Here is a 27,589-nt window from a genome sequence, read left to right on the forward strand (position 1 = left end):
CTTTTCATGCTCACAAGTATATGAATTAGGTAACTAAGCTGGTGTTTTCAAAAACATGCACAACTAATCCTTTTTAATGTTAAATCTGGATCACATGTGTCAGTTTTATGTGACAAGGATCGGAAAATGTTTGGAAAACTTTGGCCAGGTACATGTCATTTTCAAATGTAAGTGGATTACTGTGGACATGCCATAGGCTTCCTTCTGGCTACTGGCAGCAAGCTAGTCACTGCCACCTACTGTGTTTTTTCAGTGTGTGTGTTTGTGTGTTTGTGTGTGTGTGTCACTGAATATCCTTATCGGCTACTGATGGTGGACACTCCATGGAGTGAGTGATGAGGTTTGGAGTGGGGGGATGGTGTGAATGGCCGTGGTGAACGACTGAGGGATGGAGGGTGTCTGAAGAATAGGGCCAGGCGCCTGAGGTCCAATCCCATCAACTGAGGCAATTGTGCGGAGAGACTACTGGAGCGAGGAGGTGGGGGTCGAGGATGAGTTTGTAAAGGAGAAGGAGGGAGTAAGACAGAGATGTGGGGACTGCGCTCCTGTTACCAACACTGGACAATTAAGTCTAGAGTCTAGCCAACCTCAATACATGTATGCATGAGGAAGAAAAGAGACTAAAATCGTTTTTGTCAACTAAAATTTGACTAAAACTAACGTAGATTGTTGTCAAAAGACTAAAACTGAATCAAAATCCGGTGCCAAAATGAACACAGCTTGAGTTGTAATGTAATCCATCATTGTGTACATCTGAGGCCAGATTCATGCCCATGAAAGCGCAGACCTTTCCATTTGCTCGTGCAATCTGCATGAAATTAGCATCTGATTAACGAAGGAAGGAGCTAATTACGCAATCAGTGGCTGGGGCCGCCGTCTACATTTACTGTATTCTTTGAGAGAAGTAAGGTGCAGTTTATTGAAGGGATTTGTCAAAGATCACCAAACCCAGAAGAGAATTCAAAATGGGCTGTAATGTCCGCCATAGGAGAAACAGCTGGAAGTAATTAGAGAATGAAAACATTATGTAAAAAAAGAGAAACTAAGCTGAGCAGCAGAGTGGTGAGTATGACATGACTCTGCTGTTTCACTGATGGAAATGTACTAAATTTACCATACTAATAGGTCCCAGGTAATTCCACACACCTCATTGTTACAATCTATTATTATTTTTCATATTTGGCTGTTATTTGAATAGCTACAAAGCCCCGGAGGTGACATGGAGGAAAAAAAACACAAAAGGTATTTAAAAAAAAAAGAAAAAGGGAAAAAAGAAAAGAAACACTTTTGCCAAATAAGAAGTTTCGAGTTTCAAAGCTCGAGATCTCGACAGGAAAAAAAAAAGAGAAAAAAGAAAAAGAAAAAAACAACAACTTAGTAGCTAGGTTAGCATGCAGTAACTGTCATCAGCAGTCAACAACAATGCTCATAATAACACTTTACATTGGCATGTATGAATTAGTAATGCTTATCAAAATAAACGATGCATGTATAGAGAGCTGAAGTCAAGTCCCTTCCGGTGGACCTCATGGGACCTTAATTCTAAAAAAATATATGTCCACGCATTTCATCTGCTCTCATTATTTGGCCGGCTTAGTGTTTGCTTTAGTCGGCCTTATCTGATCTTCAGGAGACGATCAAGAAATGATTAAGTTCATATTATTCATTCATTCAAATTGCTTAGCAGCAGGGGGCAGATGGTCAAGTCAAATTATTAAAATTTAAAAGTGCAAAAAAAAAACTTTTTTTAAATAGCTGCAAAAGGCAGAACCGGTCAGCACTTTAGGAAAAAAAAGGGAGAACAGAGGCTAATACTGCTCGGCTTGAGGAAACATCCGGACACAGTTTTGATGACATTGTTGATTTTCCAACTGGTTTCCACCTTTCAGTATACGTTAATGCTGTCACATATTGATTGAATTACTGTGCAATGCAGGCACAGCATTCATGAATCCTTGAGTGGTTCCCTTTTTTTTTTTTTAATGGCTGTAACTGTGGATTTCAATATTGAGGAGTCTGTATTATTTCCGTCAACAATCAAACGATCTTTGACAGTGTGTCTCCTGAACGCCGACTATTGCATCAGCCTGACAGCTGCCATCCTGAGCCAAAATTGGAAGTGACGTGCATTGTATCGGTTTCATATTATCCCCCATTCTGCGGAACAGTGACTGGCATCACTGTGCATCTGTGTGGGTTTGTGAGTCATTTCTTTTCATCCGTCTGCCTGACACGTTATACGGTATGTTTTTTTTTTTAAGATTATTTTTTGGGGGGTTTTCACCTTTAAGGGACAGGACAGCTAGGTGAGAAAGGGGGGAGAGAGAGGGGGAAGACATGCAAGAAATCGTCACAGGTCAGACTCGAACCCTGGACCCCTGCGTCGGGCATAAACCTCTCAGTATATGTGCGCCTGCTCTACAAACTGAGCCAACAACATGTTATTTTTACCGTAAATTTAGCTTTTTCTAATTGTGATCAAGAATCATTTAGTTACTGTAAGCTACAGAGCATATATGCGTTTGTATACTGTGGACTACCTATATCACTTTGATGTGAGCTCTCACTGGATAGTGAACAACCTGTCAACAGTGTGAATTTTCCTGTGTGTACTTGTTAACTCTACATATATAAATTTGCACCTTTGTGTGTGTGTGTGTGCAACACATGTGAAATGCCATATTGTTTGTATTTAAGCGGAGGCTTGCTTCAGGGTTGTCGGCAGACAGGGCCTTCCCTGGAGCCTGCCAATCATCCAGAGTGGCGTTGCCTTATTGGCTATTATCTCTCCTGTCAGAAGCCTGGCCGTGCCTCCACCTCCCCACATCAGTCTCTGTCAGTTCACACGCTGCCTGTGGATAGAGCCGTGGAGCATGACGCTGCATGCTACTGTTATCATCACTTTTAGGGACATATGCCGTTTTAGCCCAAGACTCAATCAACAAATGTCACCTATACACACACACACACAAGTATATTTTAATTCATTTGATGAGAGTCACTTCATTGCCAAAACTTTTATACAACTTGTATGTCTGACTTTATCACTTACTTACGGTTGAGCATGACGTAGCGTCTGTATGCTATATAAATCCTCTCCACCCACACAACCCGAAGCAGCAACGTTATGAAGAGCAATTAAAATGTCCTTTAAACACAGTCGGATCACACTGCAGTAAGACATTAAAGCATATATTTTGTAGCGGTAGAACATTCTTACTTTGATGGGCAATACTCTTACTCCACATCTTTTTGTTTTTATTCCCTGGTTTACGGATTGCTTATGTTGACACAGTTTCTAAATTTGTAATGCCACATGGGGAATAGGAGAGCCAACATAAAACACATTAGTAATTACCACTGTGAGGTTGATGTGAAGGTTTTTCAGCAGTTTCTACTTAAAGAACATCAAATACGTTATGAAATCTACTGTATTACACAATAAATGCAATATGAAATAAAGTGGATATCACAATACACACAGGATTGGAAAATTGCTATTGCTATTAAAACAGTAAGGTGGCTTAAGGAAAGTTAACAAAGTAAAGTTACATTAAGCTCTCCAGTGAAATTTGAAAAAGAATCAAATTGTAATGATGGTAAAAATTGGAAAAATATGGCTGATGTAAGATATGAGTAATTTTGCCCAACTTGGTTCATTTTATTCAGATGATAATACTGTGGAATACTGTGGATGCTTATTTCTATGGCCCTCCAACCATGAAAAATACACATGTTAAATATGGCCAACATTGTATTATTTGATTATTTGAAACTGAGCTTTCTTTTGTATTTGTTTTTCAATCTCACCTTATTTTGAAATTTGAACCACAAATACAGCAATTAAATAACGTATGCTTTAGCTAACTAACCGACACGTTTTTGCTTTTTGAAACTGTCCTATTTAAATTAATAAATAATAACACTGATTTTTGACTTTGTTTAAAATAACGCAACTCCGAGCAGATATTCTAGGAGAAGTAAAGTCACTCACTTGAAACAGATTAGCACACATTCCTAGTCGAAGCTGAGGCCATCTAATATTTATTACCTCTATAACTTACTCTCCTGTGTACGTCCAGAACATTTAGCTCCGTGCAGGGAGGCGAGGGGGTTAAAAGGGGAACAGCGGTGCCATAAAAGGGACAATGAAATAAACATGACTCACTGTGAAAGAGCCCTTAAAGCCAATATAATCTAGATGGCGGGGGAGAGCAGGGTGCCAAAAGTGGTTTACGACAAGCCCGCCCCTCAGACTTGAACTTAGACCTCGTCTCAACAGCCAATCGCATCAGGTGCTAATTTTACGATGAGGTGAAAGACAATTTGGTTATATTATTGTCCACTTAGACACTGTGGAAATCTGTTTATTGTGCACTGACAGCCATGGGATAAAAGACGACTAAGACACATAAGAGTATCCTTTCTTTTACTATTTCCAGTAGTGTGTAGGAATGGAGAACAAGAATTATTTCTCGGGTAGGAGATGAGAGTTTGGGATAAAGCTGCAGACAACTCAGGGAAACATCTTCACACACTGAGCTTAGCAAAACGAAAGAAATAAAACCCACCGCTGTAGCTTTAAATCCAGCTGGAACCAGTTGTAGCCTGTAGCCAAAACAATATGTGCCTTGCGCGTGCGAGTATGTGAGTGTGTTAGAGTGTGTGCGGGCATTTGCAACGGTGTTCTCCTTCAAGAGATAAGAGTAACGATGGATTACTTTCACCTTTCTCTAGCGTTCTCATTTTAACCTTTAACTGCAGGGCTGATAGCATATGTGCATGTCTCAGTGTACAGGCACATCCAGTGCACAGTATAGTATTGTAAATAAGAGGATACACACAGACAAACACTTACACAGCGATGGGAGAACGGTAATTTTGGCATATGCTGGCGACATACAGCCACAATAATCACACAGCACACACTCACATGCACATCCTCCGTCACGTGGCAGCCACACTGATGCTAGAGGCCAGGCCACCGTGTGCTTGGGTGCTTTTTCCCCCCCTACATTTTCACTCTGGATCCTGCTCTTTCCACCTCTCTCCTTTATTCTGTCCCTTTCCTTTTACTCCTACGCCACATATGGTTTCCTGAAAATTGTGCAAAGCAAGCAGCTCCCGGGGATGGGGGAGGGTTTAAACCTTCGCTTCCCGAGCTTGGCGCTGTTGAACCGAACTCAGCAGCTCCAGCATTCGCCAGCCTCCTCGCAGCTTTCTAAAATTAGCAGAAAGGATCCACAGCCTCTCCAGGGAGAAGCAGGGACCAACCGACATGTCTGCACTTTCATGGAATCACCTGGACCATCATGCTTTCCCCTCGCGTAAAGTTAGATTTCTACCGTCGGATGTGTGTAAGCTTTTTCCTGCATCACTGAGCCACTATGTGCATGGCAAGATCATGCACGTGCAGAAACAAAACAAGTATATACAGTATATGTGGGTGTATTATACGAAAAACAAATGCCAGCTGCTTTCCAAATCCTGTTTGCCTGCAATCAAATCAACTGATCCTGACATGCTGATGTAAATACAGAATTACTGTCATTGAGGAAAGTGGTATTTACCATTTGTGGAGCGACGTCTGCCCACTGTTACTATAACTGTGCTAATCCAAGCTTGTTAGAGTAGCATCACTGACTGTTTGGCCGTCTGGCGAAGGGAATTGCAAGGGGCTTTTCCTTGCAGCCATGTGTGCCATGTATGATGATGGCCGAGACAAAGGTAATGACACTGTAAGCATCCAGCTCGCACAAGTGTCTTCAGCAGGAATTAAGTGATTACAGTAGCAAGGTTTTTTTTCTGTTCTCTGACCCCCCTAATTGACAGAAGAACATGCCTAAAGGTGAAAAGTCACACACACATTGACAGATGACTAACATACTTGCACACAAAATTGAAAATGCACAGCGAAAATCAAAAACGTACGCAGGTGTTGGCAACCACTTCGATGTACAGTACACACACACACACACACACACACACACACACACACACACACACACACACACACACACACACACACACACACACACACACACACACACACACACACACACACACACACACTCGTCTAGCTTAGAAGTCAATAACATTATCCCCTCTCCATCTCAGCGACGGTTATTAGTCTGGAGAGCCAAACGGCTCTCTTCAATGACACTCTGGAGATGAAGGGATAAATCATCACACTGAAAGGATGAGCGCGTGTGGAGGAGTGAGGGAGAATGGGAATGAGAATAGGAAAATATACACTCGAGCTGAGATTCAGACGTAGAGACACTTAAGTTGGGGTGGTAGGACTTTTTATTTTCTGTAAAAAGTATAGATGATGTGAAGAAAAGTCCTTCTGAACGCATGGACTGACATTCAGCTTCATAAATCTACCTCTTGCTAAGCGCTGTACCCTAGTCTCTCTCTCCCTGTCATCTCTTTCCCTCTGTCACACTCACTCTCCATCTCCCTCCCTTTTGCTTTATCAAATAGGGAAAAGGTGCCTTTATTTGGCCTGGTACTCTAAAAGCATCCCCTTTGTTACTTTCTCCCCCAGCGACTAACTCCCCTCACTCTCTCCATTTTGCCCGGTTCTCTCTCCACTGGGACCCTTCCAAATACAAGGAGAGAGGAACAAACGCCAGAAGGCTCACTGCTAGTTGGATAACACACAAGTGAACACCTCATGCACTTATGTGCCCTATTTCCATTGTGCTAAGGACATTACATCAACAAATTTAGGCTGGCTCATGTAATCGCAGCAAGGAATGAGTCATTGTATTGCTGTGTGGCCGAATTTAAAGAGAATGTGTGTATCAAAATGGTGTACGGGTTATAGTGACAATGTAATAAAAATAATTAAAAATAAAATAAATTTTGTTAAGGAATGTAAAGATGGTAAAACTAAGGACATACTGTATATGAAGCTGCATCTGATGGCCATTATTTGATAGCGCCTCAACTCCTTGTTCCTCGGCTGAACCGAAAGTGGTTCCCTCCTCGGTGAAGGCCGTCTCAGAGCTCTTATGAGGAGCTAGCATTGAGGAGGGATCACCTAGGAGCTATAGGCGAGGATATACGAGAGCCGGCTTCCCGGAAGCCCCGCAGCTAAAAGGGTTGCTAACTCCTCCCATACAGGTGACAATTATATGAAATGCTTCAGAGGAAAGGACGTCTCATCTCTCTAAAACACATTTGCCCGTTCCCTCTCTCCTACCATGATTTCCTTGCATCTCTCTCATGCCTCCTTGGTGGGAGGTGCTAAGGCCTAAGGAAATAGGCAACATGAGATGCAATGTATATGTCCGTAGTTCTGTGCATATCTTGATACAGCGAGCGATAGGCGTTAGTGTTCTCCAGAGGGCATGCCTTGTTGCTGCCAACGGATGATGTCGTTTACTGGTAATTTGATTGATGTCATATCTATGTAGTTAGTTACATCACTTAACATCATGACTTTGCGTAAACATACACGACAACTTTCTTAAGCCAAGTGGCGTGTTATCTGTACGCATTTTGAGATACCCGCTTGTATGTCCATGTTGTATACAGCGGGCGTAAACACACACGCCACTTGCCGTGTTATCGCGTGAAAAAAGTGACGGTTGAGTTTAGGAAACATGACACGTGGGACACAATCCCCAGTCTCCTGTTGTTTACCCATCCACCTACCCATCCAATCTCCCTACACGTTTTTCAGCCCTTTCATACTACTCGCTACGGCGTAAATTCACACGCTATCGAAAAGTAATGTAAGTCAATGGAGGCCAAACAGCGATGATAAATACGCTAAAAAGTGAGTATGCATCTTGATAACATTCAATAATGACATACAAATTGGCGTGTCATACATACGCCATTTCATTAGATCAATCTGTACTTAAAGTCCGATGGCCAACCAGCACTGGCACTTATCAAGCTGGCTGTTGTGTTGTGTGCTGCAGGACTATGCTGCAGTAAGTATTGACAGTCTGGTCATCCGCCCTCCCCACTACTAGCCCACAAAGGAGAGACAGCTAACACTAGCTAATACTCCTCCCCTCTGAAGGATGAGGGAAAGAAAAGACATGGCAAAATGTGTGTGAGCGCCAATGACTCAGCAGCTTTTGATATACCATGAACAAAGAGCAACAGCTGGTCAATCAATAGTCCAGTTACCGAGTGGAAGCTTGTTAGCCTAGCCTTTTAGCTTCCCTTTACAAATTAGCATACAAACTTAACATGCTGGGTCCTTCCAAATATTGACTTTCAGGACAGGCGTCTTACACTGTGAACTGTTGAAAACCAGCGCTGAGGGTTTGCAGAAAAAGGGGACATGACATCTTAAGTTAGAGTTTAAAGGGTATGCAGAGCATAATGTGCTCCAGTTAGTAAGTAGCCACTCAGATGCTGTTTTCACAGATATGTCCTAAAACGGTTATAACCGCTTTTGGAAAATGGAAAAATATGTAAAAAAGCTGCCGTTTCATCATAGGTTACACTCTTCAACAAGTAAAGAAATTTTGAATTTGAAGGGGAGCAGCCCAGGCAACTTCCTTTGCATTTCTCATTCTTCTCACTCTTCAAAAAGGAAGCAACACACGTCGGTGAGGAAAACATAAAAACTCAACAGTCATGTGTGTAGTTCATTCTAAGTAAATGCCAATTCCTGTGTGACAGTAGAGGGGTCGGCACCACTCTGCAGGCTATCACTCCAAATGTCTATTTCTGGAGCATGTATAAGTGTGTGTGAGTGTGTGTTTGACCAGTTAGAGCTGGTGAGGAGTGTGACTGCTGCGCTACACCAGAGGCTGCTGCATATGGACGAGGGGCTGCAGCGCAGGTGGGTCGGGTAAAACTGTGTGTGTGTGTGTGTGTGTGTGTGTGTGTGTGTGTGTGCGTGCGCGTGTGTTGTGGCATTCAGGAGGCTAGAAATGATGCTGAACAGGAAGACTATATTGTATCTAAACTTTAAACCATTGTATTTATAGTTCATTAAGGATGTGAGCTGCCTGTGGTGTTTCTACCAAGATGGTTTCTAGAAACACAATGACCTTAGTTGCATTATACCTGACTGCCTCCCCCACTTCACCGATTTTTAATTGGCTGCCATGCTACAAAGGCCATGTGATGGGAGTACTCTTGAGTGAGTAAATAACCACACACACACACACACACACACACACACACACACACACACACACACACACACACACACACACACACACACACACACACACACACACACACACACACACACACACACACACACACACACACACACACACACACGTCCATCATTTAGGTGAGTGGATAACAATGGAGATGATGATGGTGATGATGACTTATTTAATTGTCTCTGTGGGATTATGCGACGGAGCCAGTAAAGAGGAGCTAATTTCCACTGAGGATATTAGCCGAAGAGAAGGACAGGAACAAAATTCAAAAGGAGGAGCAAAGAGACAAAAGTGTGGTTGCTAAACTTAAGAGGGGCCATCTAGAGTATAACAATGAGCTCAGGAAATCGCCATCAGAGGAAACACTGAGCTTAGTGGTGCATGTTTATTGCACATTTGTGCATCTGTGTGCACTTCGGTATTTAGTCGAACACTTTGTTCACTGTGTGCTACATCTGAAACATTAATGAGCAGCGGTAGGATGAGAAGAGGGGAATTTTCTGAACTGCCACTACAAACAATGGGATTTGTAATTATTCATGGTAACACATTTAATCTGATGTGGCTGAGAAATCAGGAGGTACTGGCTCCACAATGGAAGCTGCCGTTACCCAAGCGGGCTGGCTATCTCTACTTCAGCTTTTAATTTCCCCCTGAACTGCACGGAGATAAAATCTGCAAACTCAGTGTTGTAATATTGTACATGTTCCCTATCAAAATCATCAACTCCAGAGGACGGCAAAGACCCAAAATGGGGACATGACGAAGCCAAGCAGTGTGTGTTCAGACTCCATGCTTTCAACTATCTTTGGAGGTTTGGATATAAAAAAGTTGAAATATGTCATTCATACACCAGCAAGACACATTCCCCACAGATAGACACTCTCACAAACCACACCAAGAAGGATGACCTCACTAGCAGAGACATTAACTGGTAGAGAGCAGTAGTCCATTAAGTAAAAACTCCAGAGGTTGACTCCTATTTCTCCACTTCACAGCGGAGGACATGCAGGGCAGAACATCACATATATGCTAAAAAACGTATTAGACCATCAATTTAGACCAGTAATTTATAAAAGATGACCTCAAACCAGGCAATGGCTGGGTATAACGAATGAGGAATACCGAGGTTGGGAGCTTTGCATGCATGCATGCATGTGCATATGAATGGAGCTCTTTTATAGAACTTTCATTTTCAATTTATGATCCATTAACTTCTAATAAGTGCCATACATTCCCTCCTGCCCTGTGAATCAACAGCGAGGAAAGTGGGAAGAAGAAGGGAAAGGGCATCCAGAAGGCGGCCACACAGCTACACAATGCAGCGATTACAACGGTTACGCTCTATGATGTGGCATTTAACAGACGCCCAGATAAGTACAGAGCCAGGGTTCATCCAGCAGTCACATCATGCTGGATTCATGCTCAACCCATCCCTCAGGATTGCTACATGTATGATCTTCGTATGTAAAAAACAAGCATTTTTTTTTCAGCCCAAAGAAGTGGGTATCTTTTGGTTCCAATCACTGAATCAGAATGAGGCTATTTAAAACTGGAGACCATTCTTTTACAAAAAGATTGGAGCAGCAGCAACCATCTGCCCATCTACAAACTCTTCATTGGCTCACAGAGCAGCAGAGTGACTTGTTAGTAACATTCGTTCTAAAATCACAGAAAGAGCCATTCCTGCAGTGTCCCTGCAGCTCACCTCCTCCTTGCTCATCACTGAGGCTAAAAGAGAAGCTGACATTCTAGGATGGGTCTAAATTTGAGCGCCACCCACCACCCAGATAGACTGCAGGATGGGTCCCTTTCAGCAGCCTCACTGCTCTCTGCCCGTTGAGGAAAAAGCGCATCAATATCACTTTTATGCAGGGTGGAAGGTGAGAGCAGATAGCTTTTCATTTTTTTGTTTCTTTCTGTCAGAGAGCTGGCCAACTGCAACACAGCTACATTGGTGCAAGGCAAAACACATTTCGCAACCCTCAAAAACATTGCACAGGACCAACCACTGAGTAAATAAAAAATCCAGAGTAGCAGTATCCAGCTGTATTGCCTGCATACTATGTAGACTATCAATGTAGAAGTGGTGACCTTTGAGCCCTATTATATTGACATTGTTATTGATATTTTCAGGACATGTTATGCTTCTCAGAAATCTATTCAGTCTACATGTTAGTTGTCCTTTTGGTGCAGTGCAATATACATATAAATATACATATATACATATACATATAAATATACATATATACATATATATAAATATACACACACATACACATATATATAAATATACACACACATACACATATATATAAATATATACACATATAAATATACATATATACATATACATATAAATATACATACACATATATATATAAATATACATATATACACACATATATAAATATATACACACACACATATATATATATATATACACACACACATATATATATATACACACACACACACACACACACACACACACACACACACACACATATATATATATATTTCTGTAAACATATGTGTTTAAGATAAACATGTGCACACAGACTTGTGCGTGCGTTGTAGTCTTTTCCATCAACATGCATCGCAGGTGTATCGCTTGTAACAAAAAGAATGGTCACAACATTACTGCCCTGTCATTGTGAAAAACATACCATTAACTGTTAATGGTATGTTGTTGGTATGACATAACAACATCTGCTTAACATCTTAACATCTGCTCTCACCGAATGAGTACCTGGCAACAGCGAGAACCGGAACGTAAATGTCTGCTGCTTAAAATGTCAAAATATTTTGCGTTGTGATTTGCCCAGCGTGGCAATTAAGATGAGGGTCTTATTCGGGGCTAAGAAGGTAATCTCAGCATTTTCTTGAGCAAACACAAGCCGTGTAAAAACACTGCCAGGAAAAGAAAAGCAAAGAGGAAGAATCAAATACTGGCTAAATCAACAAACTTGAAACAAGTGGTGCCATGAATATTCCAGTTCACCCCTGAGGGCAACTCTACATTCAGCATATAGTAGTCTTTTTCTCTCACTCCCCTCTTTTCTTCTCCACAGCTTGACTTCAAAGACACTCTCTTGCAGAAGTCAGGTGAAGGGGGGTGGGGGGGAGGGATAAAGCACACAATATGCTGAGTGCATGCCATATCACACATCTCTAACTCTTTTATGTGTTAATCACAGTCAGTGCAGCAGTGGATGGAAGATGAATGAGAATGTAATGAAGATTTAGGTCGTGGGAAGTTCCTGGCACAGCCTGTCTCCAACGGAAAAACCCAGCCAGGACTCCTTGACATCTGCTTGTTCCAGAATTTGTATTCACTTTTGTAAGGGGCATGTGCCAAATGAAAGGAAAACATTTTGACCTTTCAAGCTCAATCATAAAATGGTAACGATAGCAATGAACTTGGCACCTCCCTGAAAACTCAACTGGTGATTCTTTTAAACCACTGAGAGGAATGAGGTCATTAGCCGGCATGGACGATGCCCCATACTATAGCCTGTGGGACCCAGGAGAGAGGAGGAAGATGGGGAAAGAGACCATGACTAGGGTTGGGTAGTGAATTTAAAACATTTTAGGCACTGGCCGAATTGCCTCAAAGAATCGATAATCCGATAAAAATGATTCGTCATTCAATGCCAAATTTCAATACCTAACGAGTAAAAGCTTATCAGCGTCAGTGAGCCAGTACGCATGTAGCATGCTTCTACCAAGATCTAATAATGTTTGTGATTGGCTGTTTAACGTTACACGTCGTAGAGGCACGTAGGAAAAACTCCACGTTACCCAGAGCAGGAGCTGCAAAATAAATAAAAAGATTTGTGCCGTTTTGTCACAGTAGTCACAGTATCGGTAACAACATTTTTAGAACAATTAGCCAGCCCTAACCAAGACCTTTCAGAAAGAGCCCGGACTTTAAAATACAGTAGCAGGAAGGACCTCTCTCTTTAAAAAAAATAAATGATAATAATAATAATAATAATAATGAAAAATACAGGAAAGCCAGGCTTGAGTCTGGCAGGCAGAGAGCTCTATCAGGGCCAAGCCACACATCTATCAGGAAAAAGGCACTAAGGCTATTGGGGATAAGGCATGGAGGCATGAAGAGAGGCTATTTCCATGGGGAGTCCTTGGAGAGGCAAGGCCCAACCTGCTAGTGAAGCCCAGCAATGAGAGGTCTCTCTGGGGGACTGCAGAGGATAAGAGGCCCTGGCGGAAGAACTCTCACGTCAGCACTTCAATCACGCGTAATCCCTGCTTAGTACACCCACTGCTATGGCAAGGGGAGAGAGAGAGGGAGAGGAGAGGGAGGGGGAGTGCCGAGTGAAAATTGGTGAGGAGGCTAACAGAAAGAAAGATGAAGAGAAACAGAGGGAAGATAAAAGCAACGGGAAAGGAATAAAGATTAAGAGAAGGGAGGAGATGAGAGACAAAAGAAAAAATTTGCCAAAGGAACCGTCAGAGGTGAGCGGGTGGAGAGAGAGCGTGTGTAATTGAGAGTGGGGATGCAAACTCAGCTGTGCTAAAAGCATCAGAGCAGCCTCTGCCAACAAATACATTTTTTATTGTCATTTTAAATGCTATCCAAGTCAGAAGAAATCAGAGTTAACAAAAGTCATGCATGAAATGTTAATTACCATCAATGTACATAAGTCCGTGCAAATCATCTCGTGAGTGATAGCAAAATTTAAACTTCAAAGAAAATGACTTTCAGCTATAAAATCATCCTCAATGTGGTTTGGAAATTGCGGCCCTCAGTTCTCATTTCATTTCTGTGTGTTGTGTGTGTTACAACAGGGCACCGTGGGTCCATTTTAAGCAGGGTGAAAGATGATATGCTCGGCTGTCTTTTAGAAAAGAAAAGAGTCCCTGCCAAACCACCAGAAAACCAAGTGTTCCACTTGTCAGACAAATTACATGTTCCCCCTGTACTGGTCTTGTTCAGCAGTGGATAGGATTATCCCCAAAAAAAGTGATAACATCTCTGCGCAGATGTAAAAAAAAAAAAGAAAAAACTGCGGTGCACAACTGTAGAGACACATCAAGTAGGCCTGCACGATTCGGGGAAAAATACGAATCATGATTTCTTAGCTTAGAATTGATATCACGATTCTCTGCCACGATTTTTGTGACCATGACAAAATAAAGCAAATTGGTAGTGCCAAACATAGATTTTTGTTGGCACCTAGCTCATTACTCATCCCCACAAACCTGTAGACAAAAAGGCTTCAATGAAAAGAAGGGAGAGCACTGCAGCGCTTGGGAGCGCTTCAAAACCTGTTTTATACAGGCTATGTTTAAAACTCACAGAAGAAAGAAGTAGCGTTTGTGATGCAGTAAAATTAAATGAGAATCAATGTCAGCAAAATAAAAAATAAAATTAATTTTTGGTTTTTAAAATCAAATTTATTTAAAAATTGAATCGTGAACAGGGGGAATCGAGATCGCGATGTTGTAACAATTAACCGTGCAGTCCTAACATCGACTGGATTTTCAAATACCAAAAGCTGTAGAGGAGACATCTGAAGATACAGGGGCCACGATAGATGGAGAGAGCGAGGGATGGATATCAAAGTAGTCTTAGCTGTTGAGCTAAGACTACTTTGCAGAGACGCCACCGGACAGCAGCGAACATCTAAATCTAATCGGATGAATGCTGCGCATATGTACAGTACGTGTGTGTCTGCGTGCTTTTTGTGTATGCGCCTCTGTGAGCGGGTGTGCATTTCTAAGTGTGTCTACATGCATGTGTGTGTCTGGATGGAGAGATGGAGCGCAGAGAGGAGAGGAAAGGAGGATGGAGATGGAGCAGATGGACGAGGGGAGATCAGTGAAAGAGGATTACGGCACGTCAAACCATCATCGCACACATAAAATCAGTCCACCCACACTGCTTCAGAGGCTTCAGAGCCAATGTAGAGCGGGGATAATTTAAGGCCCACAGTCTATCTCCCTCTTTTACTCCTGATAGTAAACTACTTCTGAGAGGGAATGGACAGAAGAGGCAGTTTAAATTAAGCACAGAGGATTCTACAAGAAAAGGGCGATTGAGAGTGTGTCAAGATAAATTGCAACGGGTGATTGTGCAGGAAAGCTGTAAAGGGGGGTTTATACAGGCAAGAGGGCAAAGCCTGGATGCATTACTAAGGTTGCGAAAACATGCACTGGGGACAGATATAAGTGTGCTGTGTCTGTTTATGCTTGTGTGTAGGAAAGGAAAGGGCTGCCTGTGTTAGAACTGTTAGCTAGCCAGATTCACTACAATTTCTCACCCCTATGAAAGTGCATCAGATGAAGGTAATTAACAGTCCTTTATGCAGGTTGTGCCCACTCAAAGCTCAAGGTACATATATTCACATAAGCAGATTGCTGTCCTGTTGGTCAGCTCTGGAACAATATTGCATCCAAAATATCTGCCCTGATTAACGATACTGTATTGATTCTGAATGATCTGTCAGCCCTCCTTACATGTCTGGATGTTGTGTATAAGGACTTTGGACACTTGGCTCAGCATTGCTGGATCCTTGAAGTCCATGATTCAGATTTGTGCTAGGGCCTTCTCACTTCTATCTGTGTGTGTGTTCGGTCCCTTTTGTCTTGTGACGGTCTCGCTGTCAACGCCTCTTGTCCGTTTGTTTGTGCGTTTGTCTGTTCCTGGTTGTCTTGTTTGTGAGCTGCAGACATTGTTCTTGCTGTTCGCTCCTTTCCGTATTCCCTCTCTTTGTTTTAGAGTGAAACATTTAATCAAAGGAAGGATTGTGGAAAAGGTGCGCTGTTCCTTCTTTGGTGTGTGTGTGTTGTTATCTGGACCAATGTTTTGCATTTTTATTTTGGCTATTTAAATAAAAAAAAGAAAGGACGGTAAGCTAGCCTTGAATCTACAACATAGACTGAATCTAAGGAGTGCTTTAGGCACTTACCTAAGATATGATTTTCACTAAGAACCACAGCATGATTAGCCAACATCAAAATGATGACATGTGCGTGCAACTTAGCATTAAAACAAATTGAAAATCAAAAGAGTCGAAGCTGCTTTAGAATTTACATAATTTGTATCTTTCTGAGTTGCTGCTTGTTACAGAATCTGACAACTTGTTTTTTTAGGTTATATTTTTCCATCAGCAAATTTCCTAGAGTTAGCTTTCCTGCAGGAGAAGCATGAGTTTTTTCTTTTGCTTTGCACAGCAAGAGAAACATGATGTAAAATAGGCCACCTTTAGATCGACATGTCAACATGCTCTCAGTACCAGCAATATGCATACAAGGGGTCAATATGAAATATGGCTAACTCAAAAATGTTTACAGAACAAGATTGCTGAATATTTTCACTGGATGAACCCAATAAAGCTTCTGGTGAAACACATTCACACAGTTACACTTGCTTTTGAATTAAAATGAACTATTAACTATTAACAAGATATTGATAGGAACCTTCTGCTGTGCAATGATTTACTTTTTCTCTGTCTAGTTTGTAAAAATCTCCCATATTTTGCTTTGCAGAAATTAAAAAAAATATTGGGCTCTATTCTCATATCACTGACATTTTTTCCTTTAATCTATTTAGTATTTGTCAAATTAAGCCAAACGTTGGCCCAACAATACAAAAAACCTTCAGCCTTGGATTGGAATTTCTGATGTTTAATATCACAGTAGTTAGTACTGAATGAGTCATTTCAGCACCATGGTCAGCACCACAGATGACCATGATGATACCAATGTGCAGAATAAGATTTGGGTAATAATAGAAAAGGGGTCTGTGGTAAGCTAGGCTAGCGGTGGGTGCGTCAGACAGATTTACGGCCCGCATGGAGATGAGAAGGGACTTATCTAACTCTGGGGGATACGATGAATAAGCTAAAGTGTCAATAAGTCTGCGTGTACCTTTGCTCTCTCACTGAGCACTACTGAGCATTTCAGCACCATGGACAAGTCCACTCTCAGCCTGTTCCTGGAACATTCAGATCCCCTGTATCTGCAACCACCTTGAATTTATTGTGAAACACACAATGGAATGGAAAAAATGATGTATTGTTTGTTTTGCCAGACAAGTTTTGATGCCTGGATTGTGTTCACTGGCAGCCTTTTTTCTCACTCCAGGAGTGCTTGGTTTTTGTTGTAGGGAGGAGATGGGGGTGGATGGTAGGTGTGCAAAGCACAATTCATACTGTAGTTAAGGTTGGAGAAAAATTGTAGTTTACGCCACATGTGACCAAGACTAAGTGTCTACAACCTAGTTAGTGGCTCTGTGGGTACTAATCTTAGGACCAGCCTGGCAATACGGGGCATTCACACCAAGAAAAGCAATCCGGCGATTTCACAATTACCGTTTTCTGTTTGATTGTTAATAGATTTCGATGTTTCATACTGCACATGAAGGCAAATTTATTTCACAGGTGGAGAAATAGAAAGAAAAGAAATGAGCGAGACATAGTGAGTGCTTTGTTCTTGCAGGAAACAGTCAGCTATAACACAAACTCCCGGGCAGTTCAGTGCTTGGGTTTTGTTTTTTTACTCTCGTAGTGTTTCAAAGTTTTCTTGTGGCAGTAACAAGGCAGTGATGTTTCCCGTTCACTGTACGGGCTTCTCACGCTGCCTCAAACCACGGCTCAAAACACAATGACCAGTCTGATCTCCGGTTACATAATTGGCCACCGCAACCTGACGTTGTGTTTCTCCAAAAGTTGAGTCGGTCTCAACTTTTGCCGCAAGTCCGCTGCATTTTTTGCGAGTCCCCCCGCAGTAACCCCCACTGCAGCCTAAACTAGAAAAACCTAGTCTATCGGATGTCATAAAACTGAATTTGTAGTAAAAACTCACATGTAAATCGAGAGGCCCCACTTATTTAGAAAATACTAAATAATTCAGGGGGCAACAAACGCAAGCATCCATGTATCTGCACACATTACATACAGTATGTAGTTATGCCATATGCATGGTGTACACCAGGGTCGGAGTGGGGCCACTTTTCAGCCCGGGACTTTCAGGTCCAAGACCGGCCCACTGTTTCCATGGTGAGGGAAATTGGATAAATGAAGTAACAGTTCAGCTCCTACTATCCTGCAGTTTTTATTAATACTATGGTTCAACAAATAATGTAAAGGTTAAATAATAATTCACATAAGCTGAGAAGTTAACAAAAATATTCTGTTATTCCACAAGGATAGGTTGATTAATTATTGTTGTTGATAAAACAGAAGCAGACAGAAAGAAAGAAAGAAGCATTTTGAAATCTATTCCACTCTTCCACTAAGAGGCATGTTGAACTGCTACAGTTCAATTCACAGTACAGTTTTACAGTTACATGCAAATAGCACCAACAGCATCTACACAGTAAAAATCAGTAGCCGCCTAAGCAGTGCACTGGTTTCATATTCTGTCATATACTGCTCTTTCTTACGTGAAATATCTTTAATTCATAGTGTTTACTCTGGTATCCTCTCTACCTGTCCCTGTAGTCATGGCCTCCTCATAGCAAAGTTCAGAATCATCATTTTCAGCAGGGGAAGGGCTTATCTGCTGCGCAAAAGCAACAAAAAAATAACTAAGAGGTTATTTTACTGCATACACAAATCAAGATTGAGGTTTGTTATCAATATTGGCATAATATTTTCTAAGTCTATGAATCACCATATATTGGGTGATTTTTTTCAACCTGGCTTTTTCAGCCCCTCCTGGCCTCTTCCTGCCAGCCATCCTCCCTGACGCGCATCGTTACGGTGGGGCCGGCCCAGCAATCGGTAGCTGGCCTATCTGAGAAAACTTTTTGGAAAAAGACAAAGAAGGAAGAAAGGAAGGAAAAGAAGGGCTATGGACTCACCCAACTAACTCTATCGGGGAGGGTAGAACTCCCTCACATGGTACAAACCATGCAGAGTCTGCAGTGTCAGAATGAGGAATGTGTGTAGCCTACTTATGGAGAAAATAGACTAATGTGACAAATGTCAAAAAACAAAATCCTTGACCTGCCCAAAAGTGAAGCGGCCCACCGAGATTACCCACCCCGGGGCTACTACGGACTAAGGCTTTTCCTAGCAGCCAGTGTGGCCTAAAAGAGTTGGGGGCGGGTGGACTGGGTGCCCATTGAGAGAAGGTCCCATTTCCCATTTTCTCTTTGAAGGCCTGCCAACAAGGAAGAATTCTGTAAATGCTCTCATTTAATTCCATTTCCCAGCTTACCAACTGGCCTTGAAAGAAAGAAAAAAAAAATGGTGTAAATGACATCTCCAGCAGAGAGGCCGATCAAGGATTAATGGGTCTTCTTACAATCTTCTTAAGTTGTGTCACATGTATCTGTGCAGTTCCCATCGTTGGTGCTTTCCCATGTGGCTGCACTCACTGATTTCCTGAGAGCATACGCTCTAAGTGCTACGTCACGCTGAAAATAGCCAATGATTGAGGCCATCTGCGGTGGGCGGGCGCCATGCTTACACCCTGGAACGGAATGGATGGTGCATTCCAGGTCCATCTGTGCCGGTACATACAGATATGTACACAGGGGAGGTGCAAGGGACATGCCTGTGTACTCACATGTACCGTGTGTATACACACAGACACAAACAAACTAAGACACACTCAAACACTAGAATACAAATGGGACACCACAGAGAGTGAGAGAGGGAGGAGGGGCGATAAGAGGAGGACAAGAAGCTGCTCTATTGATAGCAAAGAGGCGAGGACTCCCGTTTTTCAATAAACCAACACTTCGTGTCCCTGGCAGTCTGTCTCGGCAGACACACACTGATGCATATCCAAAACAGCAAGAGAGCGGGAGGATATTAATTAGCACAGCACACGATCAGTCACATGCGTTCAAAAGGCGTTTCATGAGTTGTCACCAGGTCGGTAAAAAGTACACGGCCTCGGAAAAACACTACATGGCCTCGGAGAAGTCAGCTCGCCTTCCACAGATTAGACGAAGAACACAAGAAGTGCACGCTGCAATTAATGTGTTGACGAGTTGCTTCGCAAATGCCATTAAGGGTTTTGTAATCGTGACTCACTCAGATGATCTGAGTCACAATTATACGACCTCGAGGCGAAATGCGTTGTCTTTAAGGATGCACATTTTGCTTCTGACAAATGAGATAATGACTACCATGTGTATGTGACAGCTTAGAGGCAAACAGGTACTACATGCAGAGGTACTGTGCTTACACCCACTCTTTCACTCCAGGCCATCACTATCTCTCCATTATGTATGTCGCCGTAGGCATTTAGAGTCCATTATGCACAAGGGTCAAGGTGCTGGAAGATTTTTTATTTGAGTGACATAATAGCTCTAACGCTTCCAGGCTAAAAGGGACAGGAGAACTATGCAGCTTTCACGAGAGCCATTTGTCATCTTTTTTTGTTGTTGCTTTTTGGTAGGCCTTCTCTGCTGTGTCCGTCTGTTTGTTTATTTCCATTTTTTTTGCTCCCCTCCCCTGTGCTAAAAGAAGACGAATCCATGTTGTGCTTTAGCGTGTGGTAAAAATTCCAACCACAAACATTTTTACAGCCCTCCCTCTTCACGGCAGCTAAGAGGAGCTCGGCTATTTTTGCTACGGGGGAGGTGAGGCTAGCGGAAACGCCGGCTCGGTCGATGTTTGGCTGCTGGTGGAGATGGGCAAGATGTGACAATGATAAATGGCTTTGTTCTTTACAGACTCAAAGCAGTGCAAAAACCCTTTAATGTTCACCCCCCGCCCCAAAATACAAATGCATTTTCATCAGCGTTTCGTACCATGACAGCGTACATATGGATATATGCAGAAAAAGCTCCCCCCCCACACTTGGCAAGACGCAAGAGGACCATTCATGGAAAGATGGTCCAAAAGGAGAGAGGAAAATGGTTAATGGAATTCATTTATAATCAAAATGACAACCAGCTCCAGTCGAGACAGAGAGAAAGACTGAGGGAAAGAAAGGGTGGAAGATAGCTCAAAAGGGGAGGACAGGGAGGTGGGGCTGAGATTGGAGAGGGACTGTGGGCTACTGGGAGGCTGCGGCTCCCCTTAACATCTGGGTGAAGTACATTAAGCAGTGGGTCTGTTGTGGAGCGACTTTGTTATGAAGCGAACCCAGAACAATTGGGAACGGCTGAGGCTGTCACTCTGAGGTCACAGCTCGTCCCCGGGGTCGGCGACTTTAAAAAAGGGAATTGGAAATGATAATGAGGCTCATGGTGACAATGATGATATGATGATGATGATAGATGACGCACAGGCGCTTTATATTATCTTCTTTTTTTCTGCTTTACACTGCTTCTTTCCCGTTGGAACAGAACAAAGGCAGGACCATATTGAGTCAATGGCATAAAAAGTAAAAAAGTAAATCAAGTGTTCACAATGACAAGGCGTACCTATAGAAAAATGTTTCGTATCTCATTACCCACACATACAATTATCTAACACAGCACCCATGTGTGACATTAATGCTCACTATATTTGTCTTGTATATAGTTTAAGTGACAGCTGAGGAGCGGGAATAAGCCCCAGAAACTGTACTAATAATTTACAACTGGAAATACAGTTAGAGGGAAACATAAAGACTTTTTTCTTTTAATGACACAATGAGGAATTGGTCGTTGATGGCCATATTTGCAAAAAGTATTCCCCCTGCAATTTCCTCTTTTACGCAACAAAATCGGCTTACAACACTAAAGCATGATTCATGTTTTTTAGCCATAGCTGCATGACTTTTGGTACGGCAACGTCGGAACTATTGGATAGATTGCAATGAAATTTACCAGTTGGCTAGTTAAAAGGTAATTGAAAGATGAAATATGTGTATCCGAAACCCCAACTTTTCCACTGGCCTTAACCAGAGGGCCCTTGTTGCCTAAACAGGGCCACAGGCAGGACTCGGGATGCAATCCTGCGCTTTGCTGGTGCACCGTATACCTCTATACAATTTCCTTGAGATACAACAATATAGCCCTTCCTAAGCAAAAGTTTGCAACTGAATATGATCCGAGCAGCAATTAAATTTCGTGCAAAACGTATTCAGCAAAACTATTTAAAAGGGTATAAATCGAGGAGATAGAGTTATGGGTCATCTTAAAAAAAAGCATTCAGTCACTACACTTCCTCTTCCCATCCTCTACTGTAGTTCTTGGCATATATTATAACAGTATATATATATATATATATATATATATATATATATATATATATATATATATATATATATCCTTTGCACAATCTTAAGTGGGAACTCTACAGATTTTAAACAGAAAGATAACTTAACTCCTGAGACCTTCTGCTTAGCCTGTCAAAACCGTCTATTACGATGTATATATGTATAATGTGCTTTGTGTTTTGTCAAGTCCTAAAATGTAATTAAAAAAAACCCTGATTATGCCACAGTGATGTCATCAGGGTAATCTCTGCTTGGTGTTGGAGGTATACAGAAAGTCGGCGCAACAGACTACAGTTATGGAGTAAACAAGGGGATTACCAGGGAGTGACTAACAAAAACGAAGATAATTTATGCAATCTTGGACATTGTTATTCTTAAGTCATGTTGGATGAGCCCCGACAATCTAAATGTGATTTTTACTGTCAAAATAAATGTTACTAAACAGTATAAACACATTGCAAATTTTATGAAAAATACAAGACATATTATAACCTTGCAAATCCAGTACTCCTGCAAATGTAATAGCAAGGGGCTCAATATCTTTAAGAAATGCAGATACTGCTCTTACAATTAAGTCATTTAGAAATTAAATACAATGCTGGGAAATACATTTTGTGTAATGTTTCAGACTTTAATCAGAGCACACATTCCTTCTGTGTTTAACATTATTCTGTGAAGTAAAGTGAAATGTCATCTGTCGTAGGGCCTTTGTTTGATCTATTAATGCGTGTTCACATCAAATCTTCAGTTTCATTTGGTCCCCGTGTCCCATTTGTTCCCTATTGGCTCTATTTGTTGTCACCTCCTGCCCCTTATCTCACCATGTGATCTATAGGTGTCAAAGATGATTTGTACAACCTCAGAGAGAAATAATGTTCCCTCAAATCATTAATCTCTCGTTTTTAACAATCAGAGACGTGCAGGGTATACGAGAGAGTTAGAGGGTATAGTACAGTGTGGTGCCGGTCCGACATGAGCGAGAGTATCCATAAAAGCCTGTCAGATTAGGTGTGCCAATTCCTCAGTCTGGATTTATTATTATTATGGGCCGTGGACTGCTGGTAAATACTGCCTGCATGCAGATGAGGGGCCCGACGCCGAGACGTCAGACCAGATCACACTCCATTAAGTTCCACCCTGGAGTGCCTATATATGTGTGTGTGTGTGTGTGTGTGTGTGTGTGTGTGTGTGTGTGTGTGTGTGTGTGTGTGTGTGTGTGTGTGTGTGTCTGTGCATGGGTCTGTTCGGAAAAGGTAATTGTATCTATTCACGTACATGTGGAGGACGGTGGGTGAGTTGTCGTGCTGATAGGTAGGACGATGTGTGCAGAGTATGAAACATGTTTCAGGGAGTGGCTGCTGTGCGTGTCTTTTGTCTAGTGTGTGTAATACATCCACCTACAGAAAAAACAACTCCGATAACAGATGCTCTACCCACAAAAGAAACTATATCGTGACACTTCAGACAATCCAATCCTCGGCATCAGCATCGTCTACACAGGCAGACTGCAGAGAAGGACAGCAGCAATAATTTGCATTCACACCCGCGTCGCCAACTCTCTTCCAGAAGTTGGCACCGGGCGATCTAAAGCTATGAGTGTTTGTTCTCTCCCGGATTCATACTTTCATACTCTCCACCTACGTATTAGCATGACTTTGAGCGCACCTCTACGTATGAGCATCTACATAGCGAACAAAGCCCTGCAGGTGCTAAAACGCAACTGGTACAGTATCTTCTCTCTCGCTCCTTTCCATCTTTCTTTTCTCTTGATCTTTACACTCACTGCTTTGCTTTTACTCCCTGCTCTACTACTTCCCCGGTATTATTTCTTACTTTGGTTGCTTCCCTCAATTTGCAGTTCACCGTTTCTTTCCCTCCCTGTTGCTTTGTTTCTCTTTCTCGCCATCTTCCCCTACATCCATCTCTACTTTGCGCTGGTACACGAGACACCTGTGGTGACTGTGTGCACAACCGCACTCTTGAAAGATTTATAAAAAGGCAAAGTCAAACAGCAAAACTGACGGCTTTTTAAATAACAAAACAGAAAGAGTGACTGGCAGACAGGGGGATAGGAGGAGGGGAGTCTGAAAGTGAGTGAAATATTGACTTTTCTGTTCATGCTGAGTCAATGTTTGAAGTTTCAAGGAAGTTTTACCTGAAAGCTTAGATGTTTAGGGGTATTGACTGCACAGAATAATGGCTGAGAGGACTACAAATGAGGGATGAGAAAGGATGTTTAAGTATGTAATATTTCAGATGAATGCACTCAATATAAAATCTTAATGGCTTACCATGGCCAGAAAGCAAGATGATGCTTTGCTGAGTAATGGTCCTGAAACTGTTGATTTTTCATTCACACTAAGATGATTTTTGGAAGGATACAGGTATGTGTATAGTAGAATTACAAAATTGTACATACATGTAGCACCACAGCTGGTGCATTATTTTAACTTTAAACCTCTACATTCTCCTTCACTCAGCTACAGTGCAATATAGCCAGCACTCTATACTTAAAACCTGAACACTGAGCAAGCAGCATAGGATGTTACAAGAAGTCCCACAGGTAAAGGTTTTTGAGTGTATGAACTTGGTTTTCGCCCTGTGCAGAATAACAACAACTTGTGTTGTAGCATTGGTTGAAAGACCTGTGAATACTTATATAAATGAGTAATTCCCTGCTAAAGGCATATCATTTTCTACATGAACACACTTATATTAGCAATTAACACTTATATTACCAATGCAGGTTGAGACCAATACAGTGACAATGTTTGCATGCTAATGTTTAGTAAGTAGGGTTTGCCACGGTTACTTTAGCACGTTAGCATGCTAGCATGATGTGATTAGCACTAGAGTGAACCCAAATTAGAGTGTCATTAGTTTTGCACATATTTGAGTATACATCAAAAGCAAGCAAACCTTCTGGTGGAGCAAGCAGAATAGTCAGGGAAACACCAAAGTTATTAGGATTCACCCTCACACAAAACTTCCATGGTATACAAACGGATACTGCCATACTTTCTATGAGAACATGTTTATATGCTTTTTTATGTTCAGAAAATATATATATTTTTTCTCATAGTGTCTGATATGGTGTTTGGTGCTTTTTGCCCCTAACCTCTCTTTCCAGGCAGCGTGGAAATGGTTATGTTTAGCCCTCATGTTGTCCTCGGATCAAATTGAGCCGTTTTCCTATATCAATGGTCTTTTTAATTACCTAAAATAACATGATTGATTCCACACAATGCTCTTTGGCAAGTACAAATCTCTACTTTCATTAATTTTGGGGCGTCTTATTCAATTTGATAGAATTTGAAAACAAATTGAAGTGGTTTTGAAATAGTATTGAGTAAAAGTTGACATATTCCAGTCTGTGATTATCCATCAACATCCATTCCTTTAATTTTAGTCAAAATAATTCCTAATTTCTGCTTTTCTAACTCAAACATTAGGTATACTTTCCTATGAATGAGGTTTATTGACCATGAATTCCAAAAATTATTGTAAAACTAAAGTTAATAAGTTAGTGTTACATAGTGTTAAACGTCAAAAAAGTGACACACATGGGTGGAAAAAAGCCTCAAAAGTGTAAAAAAAAAAAGATTTTCAATTTTGACAGGAAGACATACAGGGGTTAGCTGCCTGGAGGACCACGTTGGAGGCAAAACACACCATCACACACATCTTTGTCTGATATGCTCCGGTTCAGCGGCTGTCTCTTTAAGCCCCCCTCCTGAAAAAACGACTGCTCTGATTGGTCAGTGTTTTCAGGTTCTCCACATCTGTGCTCTCAGTGTCTCTGCACCGTCATTGAAGCCGAGGAATGACTGTAACGGCACTGTAGCGGCAAATGGAAATCCTGACTGCTTGGATGAAGGCACAGTTTCTGAATATAGGCTCTTCGCGTGTTTTGACACTCCATCCATAGATACTTTTAAAACCATGCCGTAACATTGATCTATTAAAGATACATAACAACAAACTTTAACAAGGGACCAGACCAAGTGAACTTTAGTTTCAATGACATATTGATAACATTAAAATAGTCGCATGTGCAGAGCTAACTCCTGTACAAATAAACACCAACTTGTAGCAATTATCCCCTGCAGGTGGCACCAGTGTCAAAATTGAAGAAGCTATTACTTTACACGCCTGTAGATAGCATTATTTCCAGGTCTGAACTGCTGCCATGTAATCGGATGATGCTGGCTGGACTCGGCTTCAATGACATCACCTTGTTATCTGTTCACACAGCTCTAGAACGGCAAACCTTCCAGAGAGCACCTTCTCACCACTGCTGCAGGGCTTTTAATTCAAATACGTTAATGTACTAGCTCACCTGTGTGGTGTGTGTGTGTTTGTGTGTGTCTCAGGCTGAGCACAGAAGAAATAAAGGACTAAACATTCTGTCACAGCAAGTGTTTCAACCAAACCAAACTGTCTGAGTGGGTGGCTGTCAACATCAGTTGGTCTAGAAGCACAAACCGATTTAAAAGGCAGCAGAGCTTATCGCTTAGGGATATTTGTCAGCTGAGTCATATTAACCGCAGCATTCAATAGAACCTGACCCCAAATATCACTCGCTTTGAGGTGCACATCCTGTAGCATTACACATTTATGTGCGCCCAAAGTGATAATGGTTCACTTGCTTTTGGTTGGAACAATGTGCACGCACGGAAACGTGTAGTAAGGAGTAAAGCCTGCCATTAAAAATAAATAAATTCATTAAAAAGAAGACAGGGCAGCATCAAGAAACAAGGAAAAAAAGACGAAATAAATGAGAGGCAAGGTGTCAGCAGCACAAGAGTCCCTATCCCATCTGGAAAAGGAAAGATGAATGATGGAAGCTAGATGAAACGCCACTCTGGGTAATGGGAAAGAGCCGGCGTCAGGAAAACAGGTCACTTGAATTTGCACGGGATGTTCTTGAGAAGCTTTGCCCTCGGGCCTTGTGCATTCAAGCTTCCTCCTCAAGAGTCAATAATGTTAACTCTAACACACACACACACACACACACACACACACACACACACACAAACACACAAACAAACAAACAAACAAACAAACATGCATGCAGGCGGTGCTTTAGCCACGTGTGAAAAATAAAAAACCTTTGAAGCAGACGATCCAGCAAGACGCAGCACACGCTATCACCTCTCTGATATTTTTGGTCTTCATTGGAACTGTAGCTATGGTGATGTTAATCATTTTCTCTCTCTTCCCTGCATTCTTGTATCTTAATGCCTCAATTTCTGACCTCTTTTTTTTTTTTTGGTGCGCTTTGCCCTGATCTCTTTCTCTTC

The 27,589-nt window shown here is 41.8% G+C and overlaps 1 protein-coding gene and 1 long non-coding RNA gene across 2 annotated transcripts in view; both read right to left on the minus strand.

The window, feature by feature from the left end:
• nrxn3b (neurexin 3b) overlaps positions 1-27,589 on the minus strand; it is a 324,175-nt gene that overhangs the window by 246,472 nt on the left and 50,114 nt on the right. The window lies entirely within an intron of this gene.
• On the minus strand, positions 12,799-26,568 carry LOC116705790 (uncharacterized). The gene is made up of 3 exons (XR_004336041.1): positions 26,557-26,568; positions 20,021-20,025; positions 12,799-12,942 (listed from the first exon to the last, which is right to left on the minus strand). It is a non-coding gene; the product is annotated as an uncharacterized LOC116705790 (long non-coding RNA).

The sequence above is a fragment of the Etheostoma spectabile genome, chromosome 18 (assembly GCF_008692095.1).
Source record: "Etheostoma spectabile isolate EspeVRDwgs_2016 chromosome 18, UIUC_Espe_1.0, whole genome shotgun sequence".
NCBI classification, from domain to species: Eukaryota; Metazoa; Chordata; class Actinopteri; order Perciformes; family Percidae; genus Etheostoma; species Etheostoma spectabile.